The sequence below is a fragment of the Monopterus albus genome, unplaced genomic scaffold (assembly GCF_001952655.1).
Source record: "Monopterus albus unplaced genomic scaffold, M_albus_1.0 scaffold37.1, whole genome shotgun sequence".
Lineage (NCBI taxonomy): Eukaryota > Metazoa > Chordata > Actinopteri > Synbranchiformes > Synbranchidae > Monopterus > Monopterus albus.
The window spans coordinates 840,809-851,260 of record NW_018127917.1 but is presented as its reverse complement, the minus strand read 5'-3'; the positions used below and the strand labels follow the sequence as shown (position 1 = coordinate 851,260).

General features: G+C 41.6%; 1 protein-coding gene across 3 annotated transcripts in view; it reads right to left on the bottom strand.

Moving 5' to 3' along the window:
- The window catches only part of taok3a (TAO kinase 3a), a 63,746-nt gene extending 54,940 nt beyond the window's left edge, over positions 1 to 8,806 (bottom strand). The window contains exon 1 of one of the 3 annotated variants that reach the window (XM_020598203.1): positions 8,504 to 8,806. The gene's annotated coding sequence lies outside the window, so the exon portion shown is untranslated. Of the gene's footprint in view, positions 1 to 8,055; positions 8,220 to 8,243; positions 8,460 to 8,503 lie in introns of those variants that run through there. The other 2 variants (XM_020598205.1, XM_020598204.1) reach the window with 2 other exon arrangements.
- Between the last annotated feature and the right edge of the window lie 1,646 nt (positions 8,807 to 10,452).

Sequence of the window (10,452 nt, the reverse complement as noted above, 5' to 3'; positions counted from 1 at the left end):
AAAAAAAAAAAAAAAAAAAAAGTCTTCCCTGTGGAGGATTGATTTTATAGATCCCTACATATTCCTTAAAGGTAACAAGGTATATGTGTGTGTATAAAGAAATACAACTGTAGATAGTCAGGCCAATTACATAAAACAAATCAATGTACATCAATATGACAACTGTGTTTTAAGCACTGGGTCTTTAAAACCACAAGTACTTAAGTATTGATGGGTTTTGATAAACTTCCCAGTAAAACATAGACCAGGCAACAGCTTGGCTGGGTTGGACCATGTGCAAATGCCACATGGTTTTCTGTTTGCAGATGAGATTTGACATCAAGTGGTTTTGTGTCTTCACTGATGTACAGTGTTCAATAACTAGCAATTAATTTCAATCAGTGCAATATTTTTCTCTATTAACCAACAAAATGTTTGTGTATAAATTGCAAAAAGAGATTCCTGAAAAATCCCACTACAATCTATGACAGCCAAAAGTGAAATTTTTAAAAAGTGGCTCTAACTAACCTTTGCCCTGTAACTTTCAACTATTATAGAGCAAGTGAGAATCAAAACAAACTCAGGTGGTAACCCCTCCCTCTAATTCCTCTGCTCCTCCTGCCCAGTTTGTAAAATTACATTATATGTGGTTACTACAGCTGGAGAAAGACTTGTTAGTGAGTTAGCTCAGTAATAAACAGCTCCAGAACTAATGTGTATGGAATATAGCCCATACAGCCTGTGGTTTTCAGTGGCATTGCAGCGACATGGATCCTTTTTCCTACCTAAAGCAGTAACACAAGCAAATTATACAGAGGAATGCTTTTCTACTGATGCAGTACCAATGTTCTGGCCACTATCACATTACAATCAATGCTACATACTTAACACAAATTACATTAAAAAGGTAGCCATGAGTTATATGCAAAACAAAAGAAATTATGTTAGGCTTTGACAGATGAACAAATCCCCCACTTTTCTAGTTATGTTGATTGCATAAAATTTAACAATGTCTCACTAAATATTACATGGACTGATGTGTTATGTCCAACATAAACAAACCATGTGGCCTGGACTAAAACTGAACAAAATTACCTCATTTTCTAATCCAGGAAATTGTGCTGGTTTTCACTAACTGGACAACAAAACACTAACGCTGCAGTCAGCTGGAATGAGTGCAAATTAGAATCAGAATAGTTCAATAAAATGGTACAAAATTGAAATGCTAATGTTATCTTGCTAATGATGTGTCATATACATATTAGTTACATATACTACTTGCACATCAAGAAAAAAAAAAAGTTGCATTTGCATCAAATTTTAGTCCTTTGGATGCTTTTAATGCGCTGACATACCAAACTGATATTAACCCTGGTTTTGCCTGATTGTTTGTCACACTCTTACTGTCTTAAAGAATGAGACCTCTTGGGTAACAGGCAGGTCTGCTCCCATCCTGGGTTGTACCTGCACAGGGAACCTCTATTGTCCGTCTTTGAAATGAGCCATACTGGTATAAAAAACACATCTTACATCCTCGGATCAGTGGAGGTGTGGAAGAAGTCCGGTGCGGATTTTAACAGTGCTCCTGGTACAAGATTGCTGTTCCTAGTGGGATAGACTAACTTCTGAAATCTCTCACACCCTGACTCTTTGGGAAGGAGAAATGGAAAACAGTGATATTTCCTTCCATTAAAATTTTTCTTACCATCACATCATTCACTTTAGCTGTGGACTTTGATCTCATCATTACACACAGTTCAGATGTCACAGCCCCTCCAGTCCACAAAACCTTGCAGCCCTGTGTGTACTTCCAATCAATAATTAATTGGATAAATTTTTATATTCCAAATGTTTGTCGGGAGGAAAAAGGGGTCATAAATTAATAACAGGAAGCTCTTACTTATACCACAGACCCTAATAAATCAGAGAGAGAGCATGTGTGTATGTTTGAGAAAGAAAAAGAGGCACAGACAAAAGCTCTTACACTAGATGGATGGCAGTGAGGGTCAGACAGTTATGTTGACTTTGGTTGTGTGTGTCTGTGTGTGGAGGGGGGTATCAGCATTCAGTCAAGCTTCGTTACTGTTCCTAGAATGTAGTTGATTTCCTGATAATGGTTTACAACTAAAAACTCCCAATTTGAACTTCTAGACTTAAATGCTTTCAACATTCTCAAAGCTAATCAGTGGGTGACTGCATTGTGTTACAGTGATCATGAACTGTTGTAATATTGGCCTGCTTCCTGCTCCTTTGCTGTGAACTGGTTATGATTCTACAGTCTTTCCTATTAGAGGTGGCCCCTGTATCACACCAGAGTTGAACAATAGCTGGACACAGGTCATGCAAGCTGCCGTCTACAAAAACCCAGGAAGGGTGTGTGCATGTATAGGCTTCTTTGATATCCCCACAGCCGGATAATTTAACCACTTCCTCATTTGCCTTCTGGGACTACATCATCCCTACAATTACTCTAAGGTTCATGGCCTCCTGGCTTTGTAGAACTACACATCTGGTTCATTTGAGTATGACAAGGGCTTGTGTGTGAGCATGGGTTAGAGAGGAAATGAGAATGAGTGAGAGAAGTAGTGGGATGGGGTGTTGACTGGTAGAGCTTCCTCCAAGTCACAGTTTAATTGGACAATTGTTCAGTTTAACCTCAGGCTCTGAGTTCTCAAAGGGATACAAAGCTGTCCCAGTACAGACTATTAAGCAAGAAAAGGGTGGCAGACATTTTTAGCTTTGCATTATTTTTCCTCATGAGAGACTCATATGTTCTCTCAGGCCCCTGATTCTGATGAATCAGGGGCTAACAAACAAGCTCATTTGGAGAGAGCAACTATGGGAGGAAGATGAAACGCAATAGCTTAATCTGCATACTTTGTTAGCAGTTGATATTGTCTTCCATTTAAAGTCACTGTTGGGTAGAATCCTGTGATGAACATATTCAGCTGGGAGGAGACGCAGACTTAACTAAAACATAAAAATTAAAAGTCATATTTAGTGTAATTCAACAGGGTTGGTACAACACAATCTCCCCCAGCTTCATCAGAGGCAAATCTCCACTTGACCCAATGGAGGACATCCAGTCACAGTATTAGCGCACCACAGAGCTTGGGTAGAGGCCTAGTTTCTCTTGGGACTGGGGGGATGGGGTCAGTTTGGCACACACTCCAGTAGCCCAACAGATGAGGAGTTATCAAGCACTTACATCATGTTTGGTGCAATCTTGCCAGGTGACATAGCCCTTAAAATCTCTGCACCATTTGGTAATGCATGGAATGAAAGCTTGTCAGCAGTCATTAAATAAGGCCAAAACTGGATAGAATGCTGTGCTGACATGGAAGTGCTCAACCACCACCAGTGAAATGTGCTCTGCAACGACACTACAGATTCAGAGACATTTTTCTAAATGGGCTGAGAATAAAATCATGATGTAAAACTGTGAGACAAAAGTGCTTTGGGCAGGCAAAGCAAGCTCCCAAAATAGACCAGTGTGGTGCTGCATATTACCTCACCCCCACTCACATCAGCAAACATGCCCATCACAATCATGTATCCTAAGCCTTGCTGACTTGCCCCACTCTGCTAAGCTAGCAGCGGATACTGGAGTTTTCCCAGCCGGTTGTACACAGGAGGAGAGTCAGCAGAACAGAAGCAAATGGTAGGTCTATGACATGACATATTCAGTTTTTTTAAAGAGCACCATTACTCTGAATCATAGTTCTAAGAATACTCCTGCCTAAGCCCTTTCCTACATTCTGCCATGCGAAAATAAGCCCCAGACCCCAAGAGCGGTGGCGACATAAGATAAGTCAGGAATCCGTAATGGTGGCCTCTTTTGGGTGATGATGATGGTGGCTCATAATTTCCGAGCACTTCAACTTGGCCTGTTCATGGAGGAGCAGACAGAGGGTTGCAAACTTCACAGGAGAGCCAGAGACAGATGTAGTCAGACACAGGGGGGTTGAATGGGGGGTGGCAATGGAGGGGCCAACTCATGGTCACAGTTGCACCCTCACTAGAGGATTGGAGGTGCACATCTAATGAAAAGCTGTAATCAAGTTTCTCATGTTAACCTCCCACACCCAGTAAGGCTGACTTGCCAAAATACTTCTCTTATGACAGAGGGTTTAGTATCCTGGAGGAAGAAAACAATGAGTGGAAGAACAGTCCATAATGCATAACAAAGAATGACACATAACAACCAGTTGTTCTGTATGTTGGTAGAGAATATCAGTGATCCATGTGGCAGACAAGTAAACCTGATGTCATGCTGGTAGAAGGCCTTTGAAATGCATGAAGAAATAAGATTAGACCTATCAGGTGAATAAAGGCTGATGTGTGCCTCCAGGCACAAGCCACAATAAATGCTTTTATAATGTGTATGATATTTCCAGTGTGAAATTTTAAAGGGGTGACAGCTGGATCGTACCTCTTGCCAAAGATGTGAACCAGTTGGTCAAACAAAGATGATTTTCAGCAGCACGAGGTGGCAAGTGAACAGCAGAAGTGGCATGCTCACTAGGGAGGCATTTGTTGATGAGACATCTGTTGGACTGTGACTTACTCCCCTTCAAGACATCTTTCAGTAGACCAAGGCCATGACTCAGGTCTGCACCAGCTGCTGGGCCATAACTACGTAGATCCATTTCACATTCTTCCCTATGACTCCTATCAGGGTCAGTGGTACAAATGCAAAGGTTCCCTCAAACCCAGAAGTAAATGCAGATGGCCGATTCTTATCTGTTGAGCTTTTGTAGGCATGGACTCAAAAAAATAAATTTTCCTTAGGAATTGAAGATCTGAGTGATTTTACAAAAACACATTTAATTAAATTGTAAAAGATAGACTGGTGACATCTATCGTGGATACGTGCCCCAACAGAAAGCTTAAGGATGCAGCCACTATGAACATGGGCTTGTGTATGCTGTCATCACGACTGACTAATTAAATAAAGCATTACTGCTAATGTACATAAATTCTGTTAGTAAATATCTATACTCTTATTCCCTCTTGCTGGGTTTAAGTCATTGTATTGCAGCAGTGCAGACTTTTGCCATCTTTTGAAATCATCATGAAAAGCAGCATGTATGAACAAATCTAGTAGAAGAGAGGGTAGAGAGGGCATAATTCTCCTTGTCATCTGAGACAGCATTCCTATATTAGACATGCTAAACCAGATCACTGCAGAACATTAAGCCTGACAGCAGCGCTTAAATATTTGATGCACTCTGCTACTGTGACATAAACCACCAAACTGCTGTAGCACCAGCTAAGCTGACAATTTTTTAAAATAGTTCTCAAAAGTCAGTTTTCAATCACATGGAAGGAGGAAAAAAAAAACAAAAAAAAAACACTGCTTTCACCAGTTATGCTGCGGTGGATTAGTCAGCAGGGAGGAGAAGTATGTGTTTTTCAACAGGTTGCTCTAGATTAAAAATATATATATCATAATAGTTGTCTCACACATACACAACACAGCTGACCCAGCACACAGCCAGTAAAAATTGGCGTGGCAAGCCAGAGGATATATGAGCCTACCAGTGGGCCTGTCATGGTTCTTGGACAGCAGAACATGTAAACTTTCTAACTTTTGACATCCATATGAACCCAGACTAGAGGAGGAGATGGATGGAAGCACTGTACACTCAGGTAACACATCACTACCAAGACAACAGTTGGGACAGACAAGGCTGTCCAAAGCACTGTTTTCGGTGCTAATTAAAAATAGACCCAGGTTCTGTGAAGCTGGCCTGTATGCCTTCTGGTTGTTCTTGAATTAGACAAGTCAGTTTCAAGTGAAACTGAAAGAGATTCATTAGACAGAGCAGCACATAAGAAGAGCTGTGAAGCAGAAGCTAAAAAAGGTACACAGAGGTCACACAAACAACTAACTACTGTTGCCAGCTTTACGGGGTGGAAGTGATTATTTGTGGTACAGAAAACTGCTGCAGCCTTCACTACATCCCAAAAACGCATTGGACAGGCACCCCAAAGAAGGACAAACACACATTTCCTCATCGATAGGCGACATTCTTCAGTCTGCGCAGTTAAGAGAGGTTGATGAGTCTGACTTTGAACATGTGAGCCCCAGAAAAAAAAAAATATGAGTTTTAGGACAAGAAAACATGTTCCGTCATGGGGCCCACTGTGTGGCCAGATAATGTTTGGATTATAAAAGACAAAATGCTGTAAATTACCATGAAGAGCCATTCATGAAAAGCCAAGTAAAAAAAATGCCACTAACTTAATTGGCTACAGTGACATAATCTGCAATGTCTTATAAATACAAGAAAATTTGATATAACAATCGTCTCAGAGCATGTAAAGCCCTAAAAATGTGTATTCTGACAGTTTGATTTAAGTCTAACCTCAAACCCAATTTAAACCAGTCCCTAGTGCATATGGGCACCTGCCTTTAACATGAACATGGCCTCAACCCTCACCCCATCCCTGTCCCCGACAGCCACATCAGCCAATTGTCAAGAGCAGCTGAGGCATCCCTTCACAGTGCATCCATCAGCATGCATGCGCGCGCGCGCGCGCACACACACACACACACACACACACACACACACACACAAACACTGGTATTCAGGGGGATTTGTGCAGTCTTGAGAAGACCCCTGACTAACATCTCAAACTTTCACACAGCTATATTAAGAGTTATGACTGTTAGCAATATGCTTATGACTTCCTGTGTCTAAAGGACACTTGTCACATTTCATAGAGACCTGTGTCACCTATTGTATAACAAAGATCAAGTGAAACCAGAGGACAACATAATAATTCATCCAAAACACTGAGCAGTCTATAAAGTATGCGCTGATTAAGAAGGATTCTCTTTGACCATTGGTCCTTAAAGTCTCATGTTTCACAACCTTTGCTATAAAACCCATTAACCTCACCAGATAAGGCTAACATCACTTGGGTCCAGCTGTACATGAAACAAGCATTTAACCTATCATCTAGTGTCTGGCATCACCCACCAGTCCTCTATCAGTCCAACAGCTTGTACGAGTTAAACATTTACCTTAAAATGGCACAATAAAATCATAAATGCTGAGCGGCTCTAGATGCCGTCAACAATAAGGAAGTATGTCACTTTCTGTTCCCTCTCTCAGTTGTACATCAGTTTCAGGTTGGCCTACACCTACTAGGTAGGCAAAACAGTCTGCAAAACTGAAGCACTGAAACTCTTGACTTGAGACACAAGAAAAACACTGGCCTTGACAGCTGTTAAAAATGCACGACTTTCCTCCAAAGATTTTATTCTCTTTAACTAGAATCAGTTACTACACATTATGTCAAGAAGAGCAACTCCTTTGTGCAAAAGAAAACTATAAATCGATGTGAATGACATGCAGGTGCAATCCATTAATACGGAATTATAATCTAGTGATCCATGACTGAAATCGCATGGGCAGGCTTCTTAAAATCAATCTTTAGAAATGGCACACTTTAGCAGAGACACATGGGTCTGCTGCCTCTCACTCATGCGCTCTACACACGAGATGACATCATGTTGGGTCAGCTTGGGGTTTTATGCTCATCTTGATATCTACATCTGCCATTTCGAGCGCATCATGTTAGCCTAAATTTTCTTTTAACGCTGATTATTTAAGCAAGCAGTGTCCTGCATGCAGGTGATAACGTAATGTAGCTGTCACGCCAGCAGGACGTGTGGTTACTGCCTTTGTAGTAAATGAGTGCAAGCCAATATTACAATCGAAATCGTATAAACAAAAGTGTTAAGAACGCCAGTGAAGCTAGGCTGTTAACCAGTGCAGATGAGCGACGTAGTAAAATGTGGTTCGGGTCATGTGTAGTGGACGTTACGGCCGAAAGCCATTGTGACGGTGCCTTGATAGTAAAATCTCACTCACAACAATGTAAGACGCAATGGAAGGTACCACATATATTTATGGATATGAGAGACACTTACAGACTGACCCGCATTACATGACAATGTTTAAACACCACCTCGGACAAGTTTAGCGTCCAGCCTCCTTGTTGTCTTTAAAACCCCTCAACTGTATACTTACAACCTGGCATCTATTTGCCCCTCATACTTACCCTCCGAGGAACAAACCAAACAGCAACGCGTCTTTCCCGTCAGTTCACTGCGTAAATATCCTAAATTCAACGTAGATTTTTAGCAGGTGCAAAGACATCATTCAACAAACGAGCACTTCGCTCCAGACCGTTAAAAAGCAAACCTACGCACTTAACCTCAGTGAGCGGATGCTGGTGTCTGTACTCACTACCGCTGAGTGGAGTGGCATGCAAACAAGCCGAACAACGTCGAAACCTGGCGATGGTGGTCATTTCAACTTCAGGTGCGCCCTATGGAGGCTAATACTATTTATAACCACTTTTACCGCTTTGACAGTTAGCCTCGGTAGCTTAGCCGTTGAGACAAGAGGAAGTGTCAGTTTGAGAGCGCGAGGCTGTAGCACGAGCTGTTAACCGTTAAGGAGGAACAAACAGTAGAAGCAACAAAAACACAAAGAAAGCCGCTCACCTTTTTTTTAAAACCCGTCGTTGTTGAGAAACGTACGCACTTCAGCAGCATTTAGTCCGAATCTAAAGGTGTGACTTCATGAAGTGCTGTCAGTTGGTCTGGACTTCCTGAATGACGGAACAGCAGGAGTACAACCCCTCACCAGTGTTTGACTGACGGGCGGAAATAAAGTTGTCTGGTACAGTGAAGGGGTCGCCGAAGGATGTGCACTTTGCTTTTTGTACAGAATAAATACCAAATGTATTGTTTTTCAAGTATCATGTGCTCAACTCATTAAACCAAATTGAACACAAAAATTGAAATTACATAGCTCTTAAATAATCAAGCTTTAATGAGAAGTATTAATATAAAAGTTATCACCAACAACCCTTCACCTTATTTCTTTTACAGTTCATTAAAGATGCAGGGACAGAGTCATCCCGATTCTGTTGATGGATGATAATCCAGCTCCTCTCCGGGATATACTATTCAGTACAATGCTGCCATCTGCTGTTGCACATTTGAAGTTTAACCGTGACACACTTGCACTGAATTAGTTCATCAGTAGGCCATCAAAAATGTATTAAGACCACATACTGCAGACAGAATAATGTGCCGGGTATTATGGCTGAACTGTGCAGTTCGTACAAAATATAACGCTTATTAAGGTGGGAAAACACCCCTTTATTTACTTTATGGTTTTACTATAATTTTTGTCTAGTGTTCAAATTGGTCAAATTAAATTAGTCAAAGTTGGTTCCAGTAAAAAGCCAGGTTTAGAAACCAGGTTTCACAAACTGGATTGGATACATTCAAACACTACATTTCAAGATTTAAATAAAATCTAACTTAACAGGAATAAGTATCTGAACCTGAATGGAACTGATGCAGATGGTCACTGATGATGTTCTCTTCATATTTTGTCATACATCCAAAGGTCTAATTTACCTAAAATTATACTTAGTAGCCCAGCTGTTCATATACTTTTATTGTCAATTATTTTTGCAAATAATCAATGTGTTCCATCAAACATCAAAAAGGTGAAAGATTACAGGTAGTTTCCAGTAGCCCAAGAACACACTCAGCACAAGTCCTTCAGGCCCAGGTTAAGGACACACTCCAGGTGGAGGCCAGAGCCTTATCCAATAGGCTGTGGATATTATGTTACCAGGTTCCTTGGGCCATCATGCACAAGCCACTGGTCCCTGGTATTAACACTCACATTATAATCGATTTTTATATGTTCAGTTTCTTTGTGTGAAGTAAATTCAGAGAGTCAGGTGTTCTGTGCATGCTTGATTCTGTCTACTGAGCCTTAGACTGCAGACAGAATGGCAGACAAAAGTGAAAAATGCCTGTTACAGTTTCCCAAAAGATGATGATGAATGTCTTTGTCTAAAACACAAAACTCAAAAGACATTGTTTATCACAGATGACCAAGAAGAACAACAAATATTCAGATTTGAGAAGCTATATTATAGATTACTTGATTATCAAAAATAGCCTCAGATAATTGTCAGTCAACTGACTGATCATTTCAGCTCTAGTCAGAATTAAAATAAATGGGCTCTGGCACGCCTCTGCAACGTCGCATGGCGGTCGGGGACAGTGCCTCTGGACTGGCAGACCGGGGTGGTGGTCCCTCTTTTTAAGAAGGGGGACCGGAGGGTGTGTTCCAACTGGATCACACTCCTCAGCCTCCCCGGGAAAGTCTATGCCAGGGTACTGGAGAGGAGAATTCGACTGATAGTCGAACCTCGGATTCAGGAGGAACAATGCGGTTTTCGTCCTGGCCGTGGAACACTGGACCAGCTCTATACCCTCTTCAGGGTGGCGGAGGGTTCATGGGAGTTTGCCCAACCAGTCCACATGTGCTTCGTGGATCTGGAGAAGGCATTCGACCGTGTCCCTCGCAGCGCCCTGTGGGGGGTGCTCCGGGAGTACGGGGTCCGGGGCCCTTTGCTAAGGGC